General features: G+C 42.0%; 1 protein-coding gene across 1 annotated transcript in view; it reads left to right on the top strand.

Moving 5' to 3' along the window:
- The first annotated feature begins 12267 nt into the window (after positions 1 to 12267).
- OTUD7A (OTU deubiquitinase 7A) overlaps positions 12268 to 25636 on the top strand; it is a 105720-nt gene continuing 92351 nt past the window's right edge. Inside the window, exon 1 of the mRNA XM_004692952.2 lies at positions 12268 to 12388. The gene's annotated coding sequence lies outside the window, so the exon portion shown is untranslated. The remainder of the gene's footprint in view (positions 12389 to 25636) is intronic.

Raw genomic sequence — 25636 nt, forward strand, 5'->3', positions numbered from 1 at the left:
AGTGAACTTGGCAGAACTATGGAGAGTGGTGATAAGAAATAAGGTAAAGCAAAGAAGAGAGAGAAAAAGAGGAAGGAAAACAATTTTGAGCACAGGATTTAGAGCCAAGTGATACAATTTAAAGCACAGGGAGGAAAGTGAGCGGATCCCACACAGGACCTCTAAGCAGGAAGCCTGCTCTGCTTGCTCAGGGAAGATGGACTGAGGCAGGAAGTACAGACGAGCCACGACTTGTCCTGCTCTGGTCTCGGCCAACAGTGAATGAACCTTGCCTCAGCAAAACATTTGAATTTAATTTGAGATTTCACTAAAACTGATACAAGAAGCCTTTGTGTTCTGCATTGCATGGGCTTGGGTTGGTGCTTAGCTCCACAAAGTGCAGGGGTAGCTCTCATTTTGGTCCGCTAGGCAAATTAGGCTGAAAGTCAGTCCATTCTGATTAGTGTAACAGCATGCAAATTAGAACAGGTGGAAGTGTGACTGGTTGAGTTTCCGTCCTGGCCAGTGTGCGGCAGCTGGCTTCAGTCTCAGCTCCTTTCCTGAGGAGACAGACATGCGTGGACGTGCCTGGGGCCTGGTGCCGACTCAGGTTGCCGACTCAGCTAACTCCGTTTTGTTCCTTTTCTCTTGTCACCATGAAGGAGCAGCTGAAAGCGCAGCCCACTGCCCATCTGAAGACCGCTGGGTAATGAGCTCTTTCCCTCCACCTTCCCCCATCAGGTGGGCTGTTTCCCATTACTGCTCTGGAATATCAAGCTTTCCTCAGCAGTTAACATTTAGCATAAAAGCTCACTTCTCACTGCTCCTTCGATTTCGTCCTTGTGTACATCAACACTCCAGCCTGCTCCTGTGGCATCACCTAAACCAGAAACAGAATGGGGAGAATAAATAGCCCAACCTGCCCCTGAGGCCCTGGCCTGCTGAAGTCCCCCTACGTCCCAGGGAACTTCTCCTACTTTTTCCTCTAGAGAGATTTTACAGGTTTGTATTTTACGCATAAATTTCTCCATCATCTATACATTTCTGTTTCAAGTGTGAGGTTGAATTTCTCTGCTTGGGTTTTGTTTAGGGTTTGTGTGCTTGGACTTTGGTTTCCTTGTTGTCTTTTGTGTTGATGGATCTCCAATTTGCAAACATACTCATTTGTTGAAAATATTGTCCTTCCTCCATTAAGTCACTTTTTGTGCTTATCAAAAATCAAGTGGCCAACACTCACATCAGTAACACATACTAAAGTTAGAGTGATGAGGAGAAAATTACTATGGGTTCTATGTAAGGATGAGATGCAAATTGCGAAGGATTGCTTATATTTTTTTTAAAGATTTATTTATTTATTCATACAGAACTGGGGTGCAGACTAGAGATGCGGAGGGTGAGAGGATTCACCAGGGACAGAGTGGGGAGCAGAAAGGAAGATCAACGAAGTACACTGCTGAGGGGAGCAGCGGGCAGGTCAGGAGAGGTCTGCCACGCCATGTGGTCGCCTCTGGGGCAGGCGGGGATCGAACTCATGCGGAAGTGGCTTCAGATTCTCAGTGCTGTGCTTTAACCCGCTGCGCCACCAGGGAGGGCCCGGATTGCTTATATTTTAATGTCACTGAATTGTAAAACTTAAAAACAGTTAAAATGCAAAAATATGTGTTGCATGTACTTTTAAAATTTCATAATGTAATATTACAATAACCATTGAATGGCACACTCTAATTGGGACAACTGTATGGTATGTGAATTATATCTCAATCAAATCAGGAAAAATGCATCCAAAGCCAAAAAATTAATTGATTTTGCTTGTGAAGGTCTGTTTTTGTGTGTTCTCTTCTTACCATTGATCTATGTAGTCATATGATAAATCTCGACTATGTGAGTGTATTGATATGTTACATCTCCACTTACAGTCAAGTGATTAATCCCAATTAATTTTAATTTTTCATTTAGCTCCTATAATTCCTTTGTATTTCTACTTCAAGTACAGAAACATGTTTCTCGCTCTACAGAAATGTTGCTGGGATTTTTGATAGGAATTTCATGAAACCTATAGATCATTGTAGAGAGAATTGACATCTTTACTGTGTCGGCTCTTCTAGTCTACAATTACAGTACTGTTACCATTTATTTAATTCGACTTTTATTTCTTTCATCTGTGTTTTATAGTTTAAACATACAAATCCTGTACATGTTTGGTTAGATTTATACTAAGCATCTCATTTGTTTACTTAGAGTTATCGCAAGTGGCAGTTACTTTCAATTTGTCCATGTGTTCACTGCCACAATGTGGTGATAAGTTCATGTTCATTGTCTTCATTGCTAGTGCACAGAAATAGTCTGTTTAGTATGTTGGGCTAAATTTGGTGAAGTCAGTGAACTCATCTATATGTTCTAGTGGTCTTTATGGATTCCTGGGGAAATTTCCTATGTAGACAGTCATGGAATCTGCAATTGGGGAAGATTTATTTCTTTCTTCCTTAATTTCTTTCTTCTATATGCCTTTTGTTTATTTCTCTTGCTCTGGCCAGAATTTTGTACTATGTTGAGTATGTGATGAGAGCAAATGTCCTTGCCTGTCTCTGATCACTGCAGGAGAGCATCAGCCTCTCATCAATCACTACGATGTTAGTGCTAGTGTTTTTGAGGTTTTCTCTAACAAGTTAAAAAGACTTCCCTTGATTTCTAGGGGAAAACTTCTGAAAGTTTTTCTTATGAATAGTATGATTATGTAATTTGTCATTCTTAAGCCCATTAAATGGATGACTAAATTGATCAATTTTTAATACTGAGTCTATTGTTGCATCTCTGGAATAAATCTTATTTTGTCAAGTGTTTTATATATATATTAACATAAGAAAGAATTAAGGCTATATAATTTATACCTATTATATATTATGTCTAAATATACATTTCATTCTATGAAATTTATATATATATACATGTATAATTTTATATGTATTCATTTATTACATATTTGTACATCATGATCAAGTGTTAATTGTATGAAATGTTATATTTGTTTATGTAACATATTATTCATTACACATAAATAATATTTGTACTTATATTTGGGAAAGATAGTAATTATATTTTTCATATACTGTATGTCTTAGCTTTTAGTAATAAGATAATACTGGCCTCATAAAACTAGTTGAAAAATGTTACTTTGCTTGTGTTTCCTGGAAGAGTCTTGTGTAGAATTGGCTTTAATTCTTTAAGCATGTAGTGGGATTCTTCAGACTTCTTTAGAAACAAGACATAGCCAGAGATTTCTCTTTTGGGAGATTTGACATTACAAATAAATGTATTTAAAAGTTATAGTAACTTAAGTAATCTATTTCATATTAAATAATTTGTGGTAGTTTGAGCTTTTTGAGGAAGTGGTCTGTTTCATCTAAGTGACCAAGTTCTTTGTATGTGGAATTGTTATCATTTTTCACTCACTATGCTTTTGCTGTCTGAAAACCTGTATTTATATTTCATTTCATTCTCATTATAAGTCATTTGTATCTTCCCCTTTTATTTCTTTGTAGTCTTCTAGAGGTTTCTCAATTTTATTGATTTTGTTAAAGAACTAGCTTTTTATTCACTGATTTTTCTCTATTGTTTTGTTGTTTTCAACTTACTTGAAATCCATTCTTATTTTTATTATTTTCTTCCCTTTGCTAGCTGTAAGTTTATTTTGCTAGTTTCATAAAGTACAGGCTTAGATTATTGATTGGAGACTTATTCTTTTCCAATGTAAGCATTTTGTACTGTAAGCTTCCCTTTTGGCAGTATTTAGTTGTATCTTATGAATTTTTATGTATTGTATTTTTTTTAAAGATTTATTTATTTGTGCATACAGAACTGGGGCACAGGCCAGAGGCTCAGGGGAGGCGAGAGACTTCACCAGAGACAGAGTGGGGAGCAGAACAGGCAGATCTACGAAGTACACTGCTGAGGGGAGCAGCGGGCAGGTCAGGAGAGGTCTGCCGCGCCATGTGGTCACCTCCTGGGCAGGCGGGAATCGAACTCATGCGGAAGTGGTTTCAGATTCTTAGTGCTGTGCTTTAACCCGCTGAGCCACCAGGGAGAGCCAATGTATTGTATTTTTATAAGATACATGTAATTTCTCTTGAGACTTCCTCTTTCACCCATGGATTATTTAGAGGATTTTCAGTTTCCAATTCTTTGGAGATTTTCTTTTTATCATTCTAGACTGATTCCATTGTGGTCAGAGAATGCGTTGCGTTACATATGCATAGCTTACCACAGTCACTATTAATCTTTTACCAGTTTGGATGTCCTTTTACCCTTTGCTATTTGTACTTTTCCTAAATTTTTTCTCTATATAGTACTTTGACAGTCATATCAATGTTATAATTTTGCTTCAGCCATCAAACATCATTTAGGAAAGAAGGAAAATTCTTCCTATTCACCAAATTTTTGTTCTTTCCATTGTTTGTTCATCTTTCATGGTACTCCAATATTCCTTCACTTAACATCTTTTTTTATTTATGTATTTCTTCCTTTGCCTTTCTTTAGGGTAAGTCTATTAGTGACATGGTCCAACCTATATTGTCCATTGACCCAGAAGAGCACAAAACTCCTGCATCCCTCCTTTCCTGTCCAACTTTCTCTCTGCCAGAGTTACTGGAGCTGATGGATTTTCTGTCTCTTAATCATGAAGTCTTCAGGCTTCCCTGTCCCTGGAAAGCAGTAAAATTTCCTAACCTACTTGCTGTCAGCAAATCTCCCTCAAAAGGTTTCCAAATATTCCACTACTACAATTCATAAAAGTGCTTAATTGCTTTCTCTATCTCCATTCAGCATGGTGTTGCATTTGTGCTGTCTTGTGTTTCAAGATAGTATTCTTTAAATGAAGAGGAGAGGAGTTAAGAAAAGCAAGCCCAGAATCTGAGCTGGCCAGTGACCTCTCTGATTCTGAGTGTAAGTCAGCCTTACCGGGCGAATTGCAAAGGAAACACAGTGGCTTTATGTGCATATACCCACCTGTAGGGGGAAAAGTGACAAATCAATAACCATCTTGTCCTACTCAAAAGTGTTGGAAGAAAATAGAATTGGATGCCAGAAAATGTCGAGGTGATGTAGAGGAAAAAACTCCAGATGGGCTTTTAATCTACATGTAGGGCAAACTATCAGATTATATAAATACCAGGCAGTTTTGAAGACTCTCCAGAGAGGTCTTCCTAAATCAGGCAGGAATCCCAAAATGATAAGGGATAAATTGACATATTGGGCTTTGTGATAATACTCAGCACCTTGACTTCTGATCTCATGTAGCATTTTTACATTCTAGAGGTCATGCCATATATGATTTTCTCTTCATTTTTTTACATCCTCAGTGGTTCCCTACCTGGCATATAAAACTTCAAGATTATAATTTCAGTATCTCTCTATGTTCTACATGATGTATGTAATATCGTTGATTTAGAACTCAAAATTTTTAAACAAAAAGCCAGTTCTTTGAGATGATATTTCAAAAGTAGAAAACATGTCCCATAACATCTTGGACAGAATTTGACATGCAAGACGGTGGCGTACTGAGGTCCCTGCTCTTGGTATTAGGCATCTGGGTGCCATATGGCCAACCAGGCCTTGTGCTCTCACATATAACCCAGGGGGGAAATGGTGTTTAATAAATTATCAGCATCAGTTACTATCAGCCAGAAAAAAAGGAATTAGATTAGAGGCCCTTTCCCCATGTTACCTATACGGATACGTAGAGGACAGAGCAGAATGCTCCAGAGATGAGGTGCTGATTACAGATGTTTGGAAGATTCTTCTCTGATAGCATCCCAAGAATTTTTAGGAGTTTGGGGAAGTAGAAGTTTTATTCTGCAGATTATGGCAGTTACATTCATGTCACGTAACATCCTGGGATGGACTGTTAAAAGAAAGGAGGATGGTCTATAAGCAGTAGTGTTGACAACTGCCAGCAGCAAGCCTGCCATATTTTCTCTCTGCAGACATTCTGTAGGGCACTACTGGAGACATCATGCATCTGAACATTCTGCAGTGCATTTCATAGACAGGAAGCAAGATACAGCAATTACATAAATATACGCAACAAACAAAAAGCTATCCATACACTCACATCACGAGATTTGAGCACTGACCCCATTATTAGGTTCCTACTTCATGACTTCAGCACCTCATATCATCACTTTGAGGTTAGATTTTCAACACACAAATTTGGTGGCCACACAAACATTCAGCCAATTGTTATTAACCCTGATCACTTGATCAAGATGGTCTCTGATATGTTTCCTCCTATAAGGTTACCATTTAAAATTAAATATCTCGCAATCCTGCAAGATATTTTGAAACTGGGGTGAAGATACCCTGTCTCTTATAGCTTCCAATAGGCAAGGTTCATAAAGTCTACAAGAAAAGTCTTCAAGTCATCCTGTGACACTGCAGTCAGGTGACCTCATGGTGTCCAAGAGAATGGGCAGGAACAAAGAGGGAGTCATCTCCTGTGAAGTCCAGGATTTCATGAATGCACAGGTTGGGAAATAGAGAGCAAGGTGAGAGACAGAGAAAGAGAGGGAATGAGAACTCACAGAGACAGAAAGACGCTTAGAGGGGGTTCACTGAGGTAGAGCCAGAGAAGTCAAGGTGGGCTACAAGTTAGAACTCCCAGTGGCCTTCGTGAATAGGCAGTGTTTTACAAGGAAGATGGTTCTAAAACCTTGAGATTCCAGTGAGATGTGAAAGTAGACATACCAACAGGGAGTTGTGGACTGAAGAGTAGAAAGGTAAATAAAACTAAAGAGAGAAACTTGAGCGTCTTTGAACACAGGGGGTAATTAATATTTAATGAGTATGGATCTGTTATCTGAAGAAAGGAGCTGAATCCCAGACATACTCAGAAAGTACCTATAAGTTGTAGAAGAAAATCAGTGAGACAAATACAAGTGGTGGGAAGATGAGGAGCAATTCAGATCATAAAAGATGATGTGACCAGAAATAACTAACAGTGCAAGACAGCACTGCTCTAACCAGCTGTGTTAACAGCTCAGAAGCCAGTGACTTGGTAACTTTTGTGATTATGGTTTGGACCAGGTGGTAGAGACAGGATCCAGACTGGGGTTGGGATTAGCGCCCTGCAGAGAACAGATTTAATGAGGAAGAAAGAAACACAATTCTGTGAGCAGTTCAAAAAGGAGCTGTGTTTAATAATTGTGCAGAAGAGACTAGCCATGTCACCTGAATTAACAGTGGCAGCCAGACGGAGTTCTACTTCCAAAGGATCATCGGAGCCCAGACAGCAGTGTTTATGAGTGTGTTAGCTATTGCTGCAAAGGGTCATGGTAAAGCAATATATACGACAGTAAGGGTCTGCTTTGTAGCAAAAAGACACTATCAGGAAGGAGTTGTGGCTGTCCCCTCCTTTGTAGAGGGGCAGCAAATGAACTTTCTCTTTTGGGGCCTCCAACTTGGGCAGGGAGCACCTCAGAAATAAGCAGCCCAAATGGTCTCAGTGAGGGCTTCTCCTACCCTGCCAGTTACATGGGCACATAACTGCTACAAGACTATTCCCGATTTCACAGTCCCTCCCACTCCCCACACACCGAAGCCAGGTTCAAACCTTCATCCTAGTGTTATCAACAAACAGTGCTGGCAACTGGGACAACCGTCCCTGGAACTCACCTTGTGCTCAGAGGGGACAATACCAGCAACACTGATCACTGTGTTTCCTACTGACCAGGCACAATTCTTCCTGCAGCGGAAAAGCTCAGGCTGATGCCTTACCTGCTGGAATTAATGCTCACAGCACATCCGCCTTTGAATTATGTCATTCAATTCTTACAACCATCTTGTTCCACAGGTATTATTATTCCTCTTTTTTATAAAGAGAACCATGATGCTCAAAAAAGGGTACGTTTCCTAGGCAACACAGGTAGGAGGAAAGGGAAGGTAGTTGTCTGGGGACAGGAGGTCAAGCAAAAGATGTTTTTTCAAGAGGTGCCCTGGTATCTTTAAAATAAATGGGGAGAAACACGTTACAATGAGGAGAAGGTTGCAGGTGTGGGGAGCAAAGGCACAATTGCAGAAGGTGGGTGGCTTGGAGTGAAGGAAGGACGAGCTCTCCCGACTGCATGAGGAGATACGTGAAGGCCCAGCCCAGGCTCTGTAGTGCCCAGATTTATGGTGCCCCCGCTGGAAGATGGGTGCAAATGGGCTTCTGGGCGGCACCCTGGAGTTTCTCATTCCGCACATGTGGATGGCGCCCGAAGAAGGTGCATTTCTAGCCGGTTTCCAGGTGATTCCGTCCCGCCGCCCAGCCACCACACTTTGAGAACAGCTGCCCCACTCGTGATGGGTTGGGTCATCTGATGTCACGTCCTGAGTGGGGCCTGACCTAGTGGCCTCTTTGGGTGGGCCTCCTCGAGAAGCCCCGTCCCTTCTTCCTGTCTCTGTCAGAAGTACTACTAGGTCATCAAACACTCAGTTATAGGTGCCGAGGATTGATCCGGGCAATAAGTTAGAAACTTCTAACCAAGAAGCAGAGAATGACGGATCATTTTCATTCCTGATGTGAAAAATTATTTCATCTTGAATAAGAGACGTAATTATCCAGCATAATTTAGACCGTTTTGAAGTAAAAAAGATCCCCCACAGGGGAGGGAGAGATGGGGACAGAAGCACTTTTGGCTGCTGTCAGTGGTGTGGGCCACCCGGCCTTGCCTTGGGCAAGATGCCGAGCAGGACGTGAGATGACTGTGGCCTTGGGAGAGCAGGGGGACGGAGCATCCCAGGTCTCGGGGCATTTTGGAAGTGGCATGATATCAAGGTGCAAGCTCTGGCTTTGCCATTCAGATTCAGACTTCCGCGCAGTAGGTCACATGCTTCACTTCTGTGGACCTAAAAGTGGTCTTTAAGGGGCGTGTGCCTGCCCCCACTGCACAGATTGTCCTGATGTGTATGGTGGGACACAGCAGAAGGGCCTGGTCCACGCAGATACTCAAAAAAGGCTCCTCTGCTTCCGTGTCAGACAAAACTCTTCAATTTCAAGGCATCCTTATTCGGATTCTTCTCAGACCCTTGCCTTTGACTGCCCCCCAGTTCCTGAGTCCACAGACCCTGGGCCTCTGTGACCCTGGGAAGGATCTTCACTGCCAGAGCAGCCTGGGATGACTCGGCTTTCACAGGGTGCTGCCAGACTGCCCCCCAGCTCTCCTGTCCCATCAGCATCCCTGCTTGAAACCTCAGTCACCTGTGCGGGCTCCCAAGAGCACCCCTCTGACTACTGGGCCCCAATCCTGGAATAGGGCTAGGCTGCGAGGTGGCTCCTGCCCCCTAGGCTTGCATCCTGCCTGCAAGTGGGCTCTTCCTGCCCCTGGAAGAGGAGAGAGGTCTCTGCCAACAAAGATCTATCCCCTCCCCGCTCCTGTCCCAGGGTCTCTGGGTGCTGCCCTGGCGCAGCCCACGGCCCAGGCCCTGCCCCTGGGGCCTTCATTTAGCTTTTGTTGGAGAACATTCATGTAGCCAGGGCCCCGTCCATCCAGTGGGGAGTGGTGTGGGGAACTTGTTTGCATTTTGCAAGTACAACAGCGCCAACCCACAGCAGAGAGAGGGATGTTAGGCGTAGCAGACTCTGCTCAGCAGGGGGTGGGTTTGAACCCCCTGGAGAGGCCTGCTTGCATGCTGGGCATCCCTGACAGCTCAGGGCCTCAGCTTTAACCTGCACAGGGCCTCCTCACTCACCCAAGGAGGTGGGAAGGGGGCTGCTCCTGTCCCAACATCCACCCCGCCGCAGGCCCACTGAGGGGGTTGGCAGGGCTTGGCGTCACCTCCCAGCTGGTGGAGAAGCTGCCCAGGAAGCAAATCAGCTTTTCAGGAAAAGCAACAGGGGAGGGAGCCCAAGGACAGGGCAAGGAGTGAGGGGCCCGACAGGCTGACAGGCAGGGCTTGCCCCCATGCGGCTGGGAGAGAGAACTGGTGAGGGCAGGTGCCCCGTGTTCTCTGTCCTGAGTGCTTTCATCCACAGGCTACCCTACGAGGCAGGGCGGGTTGCTGTGCCCACGTGCTAATGTGAAAAGGGAGGCACAGAGAATCAAGACACTCTTCTGGGGTCACAGAGCTCACAAGTGATGAGCTGGCTCAAGGCTGGAACCCGAGCGCTGCGCACGCCGCTCTGTGCCTGGGGGCCGTGCCTCCTCCCCTCACTGCCTGCCTGCGTGCTTCAGTCCCATCAAGGTCCCTCTTTTGTGGGTTCCTGTCACCCTGTTTACACATCTCACATGGGCCCCTGGGCATCAGGGCTGTGAATATTGGGGGTTTACTTCTGGAATCTCTTCTTGTCAGTTCATATATTTTCCCTTTTAACTCATACCACATTATTTTAATTACTATAACTTTGTAGTAAGTTTCAAGGTTGTTTTGGCTGTTGATTTGCATTCTTTTGATCTAGTGTCTTCCTATTTCTACTTAAAAATTCAAAGAATGTATTATCTATGAAACCATTTTGAAAGTACTACTCAAAACTCCCTATAGTAAAATAAAACTTAACTTGATAAAGAACCTAGAGATATGTAAATTACTTGTGATTAGCAAAGAGTAAAACATATTTGCATAATTATTAACAGTGTAGTATGAGGACTTAAGCAATTGTTTAAAAATATTCCTAAAAAACTACAAGCATGAGAATTAAAAGCAATTTACAGTATTTTAAATGATTTAAGCAAAATGTAGCAGTTAACATAAGAAGAGAAAACAATTACATTGAATTGTCTTTCTTTTTCTATTTGGAAATTTGAAATTGTGTGCATTAATTTTCAATTTGGTTTTTAAAAGTGAATATACCTACATGAGTTACAACTATAAGGAAACTATGAGAAGAAAAGATAACGTAATTTCTAAAAAAAAAAATTCACAGAGGAAAAAAAGGAATGAAATCAGTTAAAGGAGGTAGGAAAACAACAAGAAGAAAACTTAGTACTGTTAAACACTAAATACAATGTAGAGAATGGTCCAAATAACCGACCACTCCCCCATTCTAATCCTACTTAATCCCAAAAATACAAAAAAAAAAAAAAATGGAAGAGGTTAAATTCCCCAGCTAAAAGACAGGATACTCTGAAATGGAGTAAAGTTTCTATATGGTATTAGACTAGAAACAGTTGAACTAAAGTGACGTAGAACAGTAAAAGATATAAAGGCAGAGACAAACGTATAACAAGAGAATAATACAAAGAGAATGAGTAGAGCAGCAAGTAACTGAAGAATTCAAAATGGAAAATAAAACTGAGACCAAATAGTTCATATTGGCCAAGTCACCCCGCCCAAAGGAAAGGCTGATCACGTTGTGTTCGAAAAGTTGAAGTAAAGCCGTTGCATTTACGAAGATATGTGGATGGCCCTTCTGGGTGGGACATGTCAGTGGGTGGGATGTGTCACTGAGGATGCCAGCTGGGGGGTGGCGCGCCAAGACCGCAGGGAGAGGTCTCTCCAGCCCAACAGGTGATTCCGGAGATGCAAAGGCATCTGGAATCTGCACTTCCCCCAGCAAAGTGTTACCAGTAGAAAAGTGCGGTCCCTGTGCTTATGTAGCAGTGTAGTCTCTGTGTGGGGTGCACAGAATGTGACCCAACTCCTTCCTCTCACCTGTGCAGTCTCGCCCCACTGGCTTCTGAGAATCGCAGGGTTCTGACCCCTGTGAAAGCTCCCATGTTTGCAGATAAGTGAGTGGCGTCAGGAATCTCAATGCCTTTCATGAACCCACTGGGTGACCAGGGTGTGGTCCACAGGCTGTCCATGACTCTCCACCTCTGACTATATTAGACGCGTGGTCAGTGCACCCCGCCAGGACCAAACGTGGCCATCGCCCTGACTTCGGGGGGTCCTGTCACCAGGCAGGAATTGTGAATGGCTTCCTAATTTTGATTTCCCATGAACCTGAGAGTCACGTGGAATGTCAAAAGTTGGGTTTGGTTTGTGAACCCCTCTGGAAATCACTCTGCACCTGTCCTGGATCATCAATATAAAACATGGGGTTCTGGTGGGTTCTGACGTGGCAGACTTTTCCCATTTATCCTGATCTACCTCCTGATGCTTGTGTTTATTTAAAAATGGAAAAGTGGGATCATGTGTTGAGGAGGAAGATTCATGGTCTGCGATTCCCTACCCAGACCATGTCAAGTTCATATTGAACATTTAAAAGTGTTAAAAATTTTGAAATATCAATGAAATTTTAAAATACAAAATGTTTAATTCTCACTTGAAGTAACATGTCCACATCCCCTTTTTTTTTTTTCTTGTCTTGTCCAGAGTTCTCAGGGGCTGTGGTCTCATACCTTCTGGGGCAACAATGGAGCATTTCCAGCAGCGACCGAGCACTGTCGCTGCAGATGCCTGAGCGCCATCACCTGCAGAGAAGCACACTGTCTGCAGAGTAAGTCCCGTGTTCACACAGTCTCTGGGGGGCAGGCCAGGCAGCAGGCGCCGACAAATGGCTCTAACAACAGAGTTCTGGAAACGGATCCCTGGGAACCTGGTCTGGGCGAGGGGTGATTGCCCGTCACTAAAGTCCACTGAGACAGAATTATAAAATGAACTTCATGTTGCATTAGAATTTGTATTTAAGTCGCAAGCATTAGTCTTTCTTTCCAATATTGATTTCATAATCTCTTTTTCTTGTATTGAGGTAACTTGGTTTGCAGTGATTCAGAGACAGAGGGTCACACTGCTCGGATGCACGTGCTCACAGCACACCCATCACCAAGACACCCACACCCACAGTCCTCCTCTATCACCGATTATAACTCCCACCCCACCCCCAATCTGTCCTCTCCACTTGTAACCTCCACTCCACAGCCAGTTTTCTTGGTATTATTCTTAAAAAGACACACACAAAAAATGACTGTAATGATTGAACAGCACCAGTGATTTGCAGTGATTTGTAGTGATTCGATGTGTATTAGTAAAAATCTGCTATGCTGTTGCCACCCATTGCTACCATTTGATTTCTAAACAACTGACAATGTATACAAAAGATAGCCACAGTGTAATGTATGCATTGCCTTTATTTTTAATGTTTCTTTAGTTCTTGTCAAAAAGTACAAATTTTATCTAGTCATGCCCTAGCATAGCAATTCTTCCACCTTATGACTCTTTCATTGACTTATTTGCCTACTTTTCATTTTGATAAACTGCAAATCTACAGTAAAATGGAAACAGAACACCCATTTGCACTCAGGTTTACCAATTGTTTACCCACATACTCGTACATATGTACACACATGTGGAGCTTGTAGACATATATTTGTCATGTGTGTGTTCGTGTTTTTTTTTTTATCTGAATCTTGAAAGTAAATTACAGGCATCATGACATGTTTTGGCAGCTATCATCTAAGTTCAGACAGTCTTCTTGAAAACTGTAATTCCATAGTCACTGTGGACTGTATCATCAATAACGTAACACTATCCAATTGTAGTCCCTATGTAAATATCCCCAGTGGTCCCCAAAATATTCTTCATAGCTGTTTTCCCCTACCTAGCACTCAATGAAGTATTTTGTATTGAAGTTGGTTCTATCTTTTTAAATTTGGACCAAAATCCTGCCTTCGTTTTTGTCCTTTGTGATGTTGACATTTTCAAGAATCTAAGACATTTGTCCTATAGAGTGACCCTCCTGCTTCATTGAACTTAGATGCTGGTGAACACTTTGCCTTCATGCATCACTGTGATCTAGGATTGGTCAAAACAAATGTGTTTGCTCCCATGACTCCTACCAGATCTTTATACTCTTTATAAAGTTACTTTTTTTTTTACTTGTAATTAATAAGCAACCAGTGGGGTGAACTTTCCTAGTTAACTGTCACCCAAGGCTTTTAGAATCCATTTTTGGTTGTACTGTGATTTTTTTTAAAGATTTATTTATTTATGCATACAGTACTGGGGTACAGGCCAGAGATGTGGAGGGTGAGAGGATTCACCAGAGACAGAGTGAGGAGCAGAACAGGCAGATCTACGAAGTACACTGCTGAGGGGAGCAGCGGGCAGGTCAGAAGAGGTCTGCCTCGCCATGTGGTCACCTCCGGGGCGGGCGGGAATCGAACTCATGCGGAAGTGGCTTAAGCTTTTTAGTGCTGTGCTTTAACCTGCTGCGCCAACAGGAAGGGCCTGTACTGTGATTTTTAACTCAGTTCATTAATTTCTTCCCTGTCTGTCCTTAACATTCTGTATTTTTCATGGCTGTGAAATTTCGCACAAAGAAGAACTATAAAGTGGTCAAGAGAAAATCTCCAAAATGACTGTCTAGATATGTGTGTTGAGCTGCACCCCATCACACAATAACCAAATAAGCAAATGCTTCACCACACCAGCTCCCCGATGTCCTCATCATTCAAAATCGTGGGCAGTGCCTCCGTGGGCAGTGTTCAAAAATTAAAAATAGAAGAGACCCAACAACTCTACTTCAAGGCAACTAGTCAAAGAATATGAAAACAAAGAAGGTGTCCATGGCAGCACTGTTCATAGTAACCAAGCCACGGAAACAACCTAAATGCCCACTGATGAATTATTGAACTTAGAAAATATGGTACAATATGTAATATGTATGATATATAATGTACATTTTATATACATATAATACGTATTAGGCTAGAGCTCAGCGGTAAAAATGGTGAACTCTTTTGATTTGTGATCTCAAGAGTAGAACTGGAGGTGGTTCTGCAAAACAGAACAAATCAGAAAAAGCCAAATACTGAATGATTTCATGTGTAAGTAGAGCATAAAGAAATAAAGCAGATGAACAAACAGAATATAACCCTCAGATTCTAATGGCAGAATGGTGGCTACAGTCACTGTGTTTATGGTTACCAGAAGGAAAAGGGCTGGGGGAGGGGGGAAGGGGGGGAGGAACGGTAGAGGAGGCCATTTCAATAATGGGGAAGGCATTAGAATTTCGGTGTGTGACATACACAGTTACCGAAGTGCGAAGTTGTACTGCTTAAACTTACACAGTAATGTAAACAAATATAGCCCTCAAAAAAAATAAATAGTACACGAAGAGGGTGACTGTGCTGGGTGGCTGTTGGATGGGGCCCTCAGTTGAGGTCACTGTTGTGTTTTCTCAGAGTAGGAGGATGGCTGAGGATTCTGCTCCCCTCCTGAGATCTCTTGTTACCTTAGGTGAGCAGTGGAAGCTGAATAAGACACGTCGTGAAGATGCTCAGGAGCCTGAATGACAGAGCAGAGGGTCCTCAGATCTGTGTGGCCGTAGATATAAATCCCTGCTGCTTAGGGGTTGGTTAGAGAAGCAAAATCGCCATGACAGTAGACATTCTTCAGCAAGCGACGTCCTGATGAAGTGGCACCTTCTGGTTCTTTCTAAGGCATTCCTTGGCCTTCACCTCTCCCTTCACTTGGCCTGGAACCCTCCCCTGCAGCTGCTTCTGCCTTTCAGTCACTGGCCAGCAATGGGCCTTCTGTTGCAAGATCATATCAAGCTCCATGGTTCCATTGAATGGAATCTTCCTGAAAAAATTTAGAAATTTTACCAGAAGAATAGCTTATGAATGGATGTGTTAGTTCAGAGACTACTTATAGTCGTGAATTAGACTAAGTCTTAACAAAACAAAAGAAGGCCCTCCCTGTAGGTCAGAGCACAGCACTGTGAAGCTCTCTGTAGCCACTGCAGCACCAGTTCGATTCTCCACTAGGGAGGTGACCCACATGGTGTGCAGACCATCCTGACCAACCCACTTCTCCCCTCAGCAGTGTACCTCAGTCTCTCTGCCTATTCTGCTCCCCACTCTGTCTCTGGTGAATCCTCTTGCCCCTTGTAACTCTGACCTGTACCCCAGTTCTTGTATGCATAAGTAATAAATCTTTTAAAAAAAGAAAAAGAAAAGCTTGCCCTCAGAGAACAATTTTCAATAGGAAATAAGTAGTTCTTAAACATATTTCCTCTAACAATCCTACTTGCTTCAAGACAGTGGGGCTGGTATCCACAGAGCATGGCTGTTGCTGGGATCACGTGCACGCAGTGTGTTTCTGCACAATCTGCTCATCAGGCTGAGCTTTCGGGGGTGGCTTGAGGTGTCACCTGCTCTCCTGCTCTCTGGGGGAAGCCAGCCCAGCCAGCACAGATTTGTCCTGGGCCCTGCAGACCTGCAAGGAGACCTCTGCTTGGAGACTGAACGCCCCCCTGAAGTCTCCTCATCCTCCTGTGTCCTCTGTTGACCAAGAAAAACAGGTGGAGAATAAAATAAAAAAAAAAAAACATTTAGTTGGGATCTTAGATTTGCAAAATTGGGGAGCACAAACAAGGTATCACCCCAAATTGTGTCCCTGAAGGGAGTCTGAAAGGATGGAAGAGGGAGAAAGAAGGATAGGTTTGCAAAAGCTGTTACCAAGAACTAGGATGGGTTATAGATTGCATTCCTGAGAGTTCACTGGCTTTCAATCATGCTGGCCTTGGTTACTATGGAGAAAAGAAAAAGAGAAAAAAAACTTAAGCACAGTTCTCAGGGAGACCTTGTCTAGTGAGAAACCAGTTCTTGCCAGTCAGTGAATAGTTTTTTGTTTGTTTAAGCTAAAAGTTTATAAGATGGTGCCAGCTTGAACATCCCTTCCCACTTGTCCTTCTTCATGTGTCAGGGACCAACCCCCTGCCACTCTCCTGGCCTCCTGGCGAGTGTCCTGGGGAAGGGTCTGTGGTGCAGGCAGGACTTCATTGTTTATGTGATGGGTGAAGCTAGCTTGAAAGCATCTCTCTGGCTTGGAATCAACACAGAGGAAGTGCCTTGGGTTTCATGTGAGTATACAGTGGGGTGTCTCAGGGCTTCTTGTCTGCTTCCCGGAGTGCCTGGGCAGAAGCCCGAGTTCTCTGGCTTGGAGTGAGTAGTGAGCTCACTAGTCCACCGGTGAACCAGGGCTCCTCACAGGAGGCCCTTTCCTGACCCTCATGGATGACAGTCGCCATTGTCATGGCAGAAATGAGGCATGCAGAAATCCAGAATGCCCACACGGCCTGTCAGTCAAATGCCCTCAGGTTTTCTTTGAATTATTTTAAAAGGAGATTCTAAATACTTCATGCAGGGGGAGCTGAGTTGGTGGGGGTGTCAGTGCCTCCTCACCCCCATGGCAGCCAGGGTCCCCAGCCTCCTCAGCCCTCAGCCCTGAGCTGAGAACTCCAGCCTGTGGGCTCCTGGGGATAATGTGGCTTCTACTGGCAAACTGAAGTCTAAATCTTGGTTTCTCCAGGGCAGGGCTGTGGTTTTCTGGTGTGGGCCAGCTCACTGGACCTGTTTCCTGTCTGAAATGGGGGGTGGAGATGGCAACGTCCATCATATAGGGTGAGGATGAAGGGATATCATTCATGAGGACTCGGGGTCCAGGCGCCTCTGAGGGGACTAGAGGTCTTCAGAGGGATAGAGGTGTTAGGACCAGCCACCTTTGGGGGCAAGGGGAGGGACTCACAGCAGGCTGGTGCTCAGGGGATTCCTGCTCCCTTCTCTCTGCCCTACCCCCATGCCAACCTGGCTATTGCTGACAGGTGAGTTGGGAAGTTGCACACAGCATTGCTCTGGGGTCATCTTGTGGTGACTGGTATTGTGTCCCATCAGGGGAGCCCCCAGAGGTAGGATTCAGTACTTTTAGCCTGCTTTTCATGGTTTTCTTATGTCATAGTGCATAGAACTAAGATCTCATCCAGGGCACATCAGAGGCACTGAGAAAAGGGACAGGCTTTGCACCACTGCACAGCCCAGTTGGGGTGTGACGGCACCCAGCCCACCTGAGCTGCTTTCTGGCCGCCTGTGCTGTCTGTCCTTCCTTCTTTGGCTCTTAGACCCCATGCTGGCCTTTCTGTGTTAAGCGGCGACTGTTCCCTGGGTCCTGGAGCCAGTCTGAGGAGCCAACTCTGTGCCTGTGCTCTGTGCTCTCAGATGAGCTCACCATCTGACCGTGGCTTGCTCAGCGAGTCTTGAAATCCTGTGCCTCCAGCCACACAGGTGACTGCACATCGACCATTCTACATCATAAATTTATTCTTTTAATTTTTTTAAAGATTTTTATTTACTTATGCATACAGAACTGGGGAGCAGGCCAGGGGTGCAGGGTGGTGAGAGTATTTGCCAGAGACAGAATGGGGAGCAGAATAGACAGACCAATAAAGTGCACTGCTGAAAGGAGCAGCTGGTGAGACAGGAGAGATCTGCTGCGCCATGTGGGTCACCTCCAGGGCAGGGATCGAACTCACACTGAAGCATGTATAGCTTGGCTTAGCTTCGTGGTGCAGCACTTCAAACCACTGTGCCACCAGGGAGGGCCTCTACATCGTAAATTTAAATAAAGATGTTATTTCTAGCATACCATGAATAATGACACTTAAAATTCCAGTTATTGGTGGTGGGCCTTGTATGGTAGATATAGCTGTCAAGGTATAAAGCTATATACCTGAAACTTATAAAGATTGTAACCGGTGTTACCTTAATTAAAAGTAATAATAATAAATGTTTTAAAAGTAAAATAAGGGTCCTTCCTGGTGGTACAATGTGTTAAAGCATGGTACTGCAAGCTGGCCACAGGCACTTCGGTGTGTGTTCAATCCTCCACCCAGGAGGTGACCCACATGGTACAGCAGACTACTCCTGACCTGCCAGCTGCTCCCCTCAGCAGTGTACTTCATCAATCTGCCTGTTCTGCTCCCCACTCTGTCTCTGGTGAAGCCTCTCACCACCCCTATTCCTCTGGCCTGTACCTCAGTTCTGTATGCATAAATAAATAATTTTTTAAAAAAAATACATATATGGATATAAATGATTTTTAAATAAATAAATAAGTAAAATAAAATAGCATAGTCCTATCACTTTTTAAAAATGCAGATAGTGGTATATAAATATTGACCTTCATCCATTCAAAATGCATAGCCAGTTTCTTCCTTTAAAGAAAGTTGACAACATTATATTTTCTCCTCAGATTTATATTCCTGTTTTACATCCTCCACAGAAATTTACAGTTTTCTTCTTAAAAGTCATTTTTTTGGTTTATCCTGTCATATTTCTGTGTACGTATGTGTATGTGTGTGTGTGTAGGTCCATATAGGCACATCTATGGTTAAACATTTCTGAGGCTTCAGTTATTACTATTTATGGTTTATTGCTAGTGCATATTGATCAGAATAGTACAATTGCATGGACATTCTTAAAGCATGAAAAATCCAAACCCCAAGTAAAATCATTTGTTTGTAGTTTGTACCGAACTTTACTTAATTCATTGACAGGGAAACTTCAAGAAGAGAAATGGTCTTTCTTCAAGAGCATATGAGTAAGTAGGATTTATAAAGTCAGTTGGGGAAAAAAATACGAAAAATTAAATGTTAAGCCAACTCTTTAGAGAGCAACAAAAACAATATCCTCTTTGGTGTTAACATTTTTACTGGGAGCAATAAAATTTATAATATCAATTTCTATAGAAGAATTTTACAGTTACATATATACCCTCTGCATTTTTAAAAATGATTTATTTATTTTATTCATACAGAACTGGGGTACAGACCAGAGATGCGGAGGGTGAGAGGATTCACCAGAGACAGAGTGGGGAGCAGAACAGGCAGATGGACGAAGTACACTGCTGAGGGGAGCAGCGGGCGGGTCAGGAGAGGTCTGCCGCGCCATGTGGATCTCCTCCGGGGCAGGGGGGGATCGAACTGATGAGGAAGTGGCTTAAACTTCTTAGTGCAGGGCTTTAACCTGCTGTGCCACCAGGTTTTGTTTTTTTTTTTAAGATTTATTTATGCTTACAGAACTGGGATACAGGCCAGAGGTGTGGTGGGTGAGAGCATTCAGCAGAACAGGCAGGTTGACAAAGTATACTGCTGAGGGGAGCAGCGGGTGGGTCAGGAGAGGTCTGCCACGCCATGTGGGTCAGCTCCCTGGCTGGGGATCGAACTCATGCTGCAGTGGCTTCGGAGAGCTTCATAATGTGGTGTTTTAACCCGTTGCGCCACTAGGGAGAGCCCCCCTCTGTGTTTTTATCAGTTGTGACTTGCTAGGTAAATAACTTGATATTTTCCAAAAGTTTCAGGTTTACTAGTCAATGTTCTCTCAAGATATCAAAATTTCACGCAATCATTTTTCCTTCTTTCGAGTCTGGGCTGTTTTTCTTTAGTAATTACTTGAGGGGAAAAAGTGACTGAGAAATTATGCACGGTCACAATCACATTAAAGTGTTGCTTTGGCTTGCACGTGAATGTCAGTCCTTCCGCAGGTGCTGCAAGGGCACCTGTGGCAGGCTACTGCCATGAGGCTCTATATTGTCCTGGCTCCGGGCACTTGCAGCCTGTGTCGTCTCCTGCCCTTGTGTTGGGCTGAACCCAGAGACTTGGCCCCAACTAAGACTGGGGCAGAAGTGATGAAAGACACCTGGAGGCAGGTTAGAGAACCCAGTGACTTGTCTCCTGCTTACCCTCTCACTCTTCTGGGCCTGCTCTGAGGACCACTCAGTGACCTCACTGATGGTAGGGCCCATGTGACAACGAACTGAGGCCTTCAGTTCAACAACCCTCAAAAACTATCCCTGCCAGCCCTCACAGGAGTACTTCTGCACGGGATCCTTCCTTACCCAGCTGAGCCTTCAGACGAGATCACAGTCCCCACCGACAGTTTGGTTGAGCTTATGAAAGACCCAGGTCAGATAACACAGGAAAACTGCATCTGATGCCTGACCCTCAGAAACTGCAGGCTAATAGTAAGGATGGTTTAAATCGCTAAATGTTGAGGTCCTTTGTTTTGCGGCAACTAATGGCTAATATAGCAGCCATGAAATGTACAGTGTTGCTTATATTTGGAGACGTGCTTCTCAGCGGTATTCTCATTCATCTCTGTCCCTGAATCTCCCATCTTCTCCTCCCTCCTTTTCTACTACCCTTTCCCCATTCTTGAATAATCTTTAAGATTAGTAATTTTCCTTCCTTGATTCCAATTCCATTTGGATTCCCTTTCTTTGGCAAATGTGATTACATCTTTGGCCATGATTAGAGGCTTGAACTCAGAAACAGCTTAATTGTGGAGATAATGTGCTGTTCAGGAAAAAAAAAAAAAAATCCATCCTCTACCAATGGCATTTGCTTGCTGAAAGCAATTGCTTCAAACTAGCTGTGATATTTCCTCCAGAACCGCATTGCATCTTACTTGGTTCTGAGCCAATACTTAATGTTTGAGTGAAATTCCTGTTACCATTCTTTCCTTAGGGGAATAGAGACATATATTTTTTCTGCTTAAAAATACAATTTCTTTCTTTATTCAAATAGTGGTAAACTTTAACTTCATCAGTTTCAGCATAGAAATAACCTTTTTAAAAACAGTCAGTTCTTTTGATATGATACAAAAGTTACCGGAAGCAAATTTTCAAAAAAGAATGATACTCCTGAGAGTTTCCTTCATTTTCTGAACTTACTAGTTTCAGAATATATTTTTTTAAAAAATAGAAAATATTAATAATCATATATAACCTTTTTCAGTACTCACTATAAGCCAGGGGCCACAAGCATATAAAATAGGAACTGCTGTCTTCATTTCAAAGATGAAGATATGAAAATCAGGGACTATAAACAAAATTGTTCCAGTTTTGTTTGCATGTCTGTGTGGATTATTTTAAGGTAAGTTTTTGTAATGAAAGGTATAACACATGTAACTAAAGAAAACAATTAGCAGGTTAATACATTAGGTCATGCAGCTGTCAGTTCATTGCAGAAAGATGGGCAGATGCTTAAAAATCCATCTGTCTTGATGCCAGCTTACTTAAAGTTCTCAGAGCTACCCAGGATAATGTCAGGCATAGGGGACCCCTTTCCTTTTCATTTATATTTTCTTTGTTTATTTAGATAAACTGGCATGTTCTGTTTGGAGAGATAGACACTTAAATAAAACACTGAAATTTTGTCAGTCACTAAATGTGTAAATAATCAACTAATCTGGGCCTATTAAAAAAAAGCTGACATTCTCCATGCTTTTGAAATTAAAGTACATATTTTAATAAGAAAATAAAATACTATGTTACCCCTCTTTCTTTCACTTATCATAAGTATACTGGAAGCTTCCAAGTAGAAAGGTTTAAGCTCCCCACCTCACCCCTTGACACACAGACACACTCACTGACAAAACATGCACACTGGGTGTATATGCACACACATGTGAACACATTCAAAAAAGCACATACACATGCCATCATACACTGACACACAGACTCATACACACTATTGCATGTATACATGCAAGCACATACATCCATGCATGAACAACTGGACACTTGAACACTCTTGCACAGAGAGCCTGTGAGCCACTTAGAATTAATTTTTATATATTATGTGTATGTGTGAGTTTCTTTTTTGTCTTTTTTTGCATACAGATGCCTATTTATTAAAATGTCAGTCCTTTCTTCATTGAATTGCCTGTCTTTGTCTAAAGCTGTTGTCTGCTTTCTGTTCAACTTATCTATGTATTTAACTTTTCACCAATTCTATACTTTCTTCATCACAGTAAATTTATAATATATCCTAAAGTTGGAAGTATGGATCCTTCAACTTTTTTCTTCTTTTCCAATTTTTTTCTGGCTAATCTATTCATTTATCTCTCCATCACTTTATTCGTGTCTATATAGATTAACAATGGGATGTGGATTAGAATTATATTGAGTTCATAAATTAGGATGAAAATAACTGAAATTTTAACAATATTATATTTTAAATCCTTTCAAACTGTTCACCTTGTCATTTATTTCAGTCATCCTTTGTCTGAATTTTATAAATTTAGAGTTTTGTTTCTGAAATGTATCTCGTTTCAGCTGTTCTCCAGTTCTACCCACATCCTTTTCTCTTTTTCATTTCTTTCCTAGTTCTCCTATGCTACATCCCCATGGAATCATCCCTCCACCTTTTTACAAAATCCCTGTACCGATGATGGTTTATAGATAAGAGATAACTTCCTCAACGTCACTATAATCCTCTCATCCAGTGCAATTTGGAGTGTGCATTTATATCTATATCATCTTGTCTCTCTTAATGCTCAAAGCACCATGTGTTGTAACTACCTTCATTTTTATTTATTCCACCAGCCTGAATACTCTTTAAGGAAAAGACCATGCATGATTTTTTATTATATCCCTGTCATATGACACAGAACAAGAACTCTATTAATTACAGTTAATTATAAAAGTAGAGGAGGGAAAGAGGGGGGAAGAGACCAGCTAACAGTTATTGGGGCCCTAATCTGTGTTAGTCACTATGTCAAGATAGAGTTAATTGATTGATAGTTAAAACTTAATTGAAATAAATATTTATTTTTATATATGCAACAGATAGCCATAAAGGTATAAGGACGGAAGGAAGGAGATACATAAAAATGGATGGCTGAGAAGGACAGGCAGACAGGTAGATGGGTTAGGTAAGCATACAAATTCTAAAAAAAAAAAAAAAAAATTGAATAACTCCCCTCTGTGTAGATAATAAAATAGATTAAAATGGGTTTAGTGACTTCCCCAAGACCATGTTTATATGCATTAAGCACATGTGGAATTTGTTGGTAAATGATATGATGTAGGAAATCTAATTTTATTTTTCCAAATGGGTTGTCAATGTAATTTTTGATATTGCCCTTTCCTTACTGGATTTCTACAAATTTGGGGGATTTCCTGCATTTATTATAAGATAGCCATGATCTTTACCTCGGGTGTCAGGACAGATGATTCTCAAGGGTTTTATTGAAGATATCTATTTCAAACAAGATTCTGGAGTCTATGTTGGTGCTGGTGTTATCAGCTTAGTTGGATTAGTGATATCAGGCCAGCTTCTTTGAAAGTCTCTATTTTACTCTCATGAAGACAGACTGGCACAGCATTTTGTGTTACATCACTTTTAAGATGGGAAGAATGGGATTCTATGTGTGCCCTTTTGATAAGAAAAGAAAATGGTTAGCAAAAAAATAGCCAGTAGATATCTTCTTGCATTTTGGGTGCTTGTGGAAGAGGAAGAACTGGTGATCTAGATACTTTCAGCTGCAAGAAAAGCATATAAAGCAGAAATCAGAATTGTCTTGATTGGCTTAAACCAATCATGACTTATTACTTGGGACTGAGAACATTGCAGTCAAGAGCAAAAGCAAATATCTGTCAACTAACAAGGGGGATGGATATTGAATAGGAAATCCACAGCACCTGCCACAATCACACAAATTCAAATTCATGTGTTCACTCTCTCTCTCTTTCTCTCTCATTCACTCTCTTGTGAACATATCTTTGCATTTCCTATTCTCTTCCATTTGTCTGTGATCTGTCTGCAGCACACCACTGCTTTCATCTGAGTACTTTTATGTTTCATATGTGGTAGGATAAGCTTCTGCTTTTTATCAAAATTACTCTGGGATTTCTTACCTAATTTTTTTTCTAAGTTTTAGAAATGGTTGATTGCCATAAAAATTCTCTTGTGATTGCACTGAATTTATTATAAATGTTGAGTTGATGTCTTCAAACATCCTTAAAGGCATAGTCTTTGCATCCATTTATTGTTTTTCCATTCTTCAAGAAGGATTTGTTTTCTAGAGAAAAAGAACCTGATCCACTAAAATTTACCTTTAAAAAGTATCTTTCCCCAGGTGAAGGACTAAATAAATTGATTAAATTCAATAGCTAAAATACAAACCTGATTACTGAGTTGTTTGTAGTTTTTTTTTTAAACCCTTGTTAGTGGCACAATGGTCAAGTCCAGACACACATTATGCAGTGTAACAGCTAAATTTGTGAAGCTGGAAAATAAAGGCATAAATCTTTCAAAGAAAAGGAATCTTGCAAGCATGCTCCAGTGCTGGAGACTTGGAGTTCTGCAGGGAAGCTCTGCCATAGGTTTGCAAGGATGAGATGTTCCTGATTTCCAAGTACCTCTGGAAGGTGGACACTACCAAATATGGGATGTTACACAGTTACAAGGATGGAGTTGTCCTTGATACATCAGGACAAGTGCTGCTGTGTTCAAGTCTCACCTTCACATTTAGTCTTTATTATTTCTTGTGGATTATTTAAGAATTTCAAAGTCTGTACTATCAGTTCATGGAAGGCAGCATGGAAAAATATTCTTTAACTCTGAGAGTCACATGTCCTTGAGGGTACCCACAGCTATACACCTGTTCTCATGATAAGAACCCTTGAGGAACTGAATGTTTCATTGACTTATGTGTCATTTCAGTGACCTCAATAGAAAACCTCAGTAGGTCTACATTCATAATTATTCCCAAAATTAAAATTTTAGGACAGACTTTTCTCCCATTTTTGCATGCTGGAAGAAAATCATTAAAAGGTGTGATTGAGTGTCAACTAAGAGAATTATTTGCTTCTTATCATGCATCTATCCCAATAATGTATTTCAGATGCTTTGGCCTGAGAACATGGGCAATCCATGTAACATTTTAAAGGATGTTGATTAGCAACCTTTGGGTCAAAGTAGATCTGTGTGGAAGTGATTACTCTGCCACAGGCTCTGTGAGCATCAGTAAAATGGAACAAAACCATCTTCCTTGTGGAGCTGTTATCCACCCTGACCATGAAGTACAGTTGATGTCACTGTGGGCACTCCTCAAGTACTAGTTATCTTCTTCATTTAGACATCAAGAGGATTTAGACCCATGAGAAAATTTTCTCTTCTTGT

Source organism: Condylura cristata, unplaced genomic scaffold (genome assembly GCF_000260355.1).
Source record: "Condylura cristata isolate star-nosed mole 26May11 unplaced genomic scaffold, ConCri1.0 scaffold00035, whole genome shotgun sequence".
Lineage (NCBI taxonomy): Eukaryota > Metazoa > Chordata > Mammalia > Eulipotyphla > Talpidae > Condylura > Condylura cristata.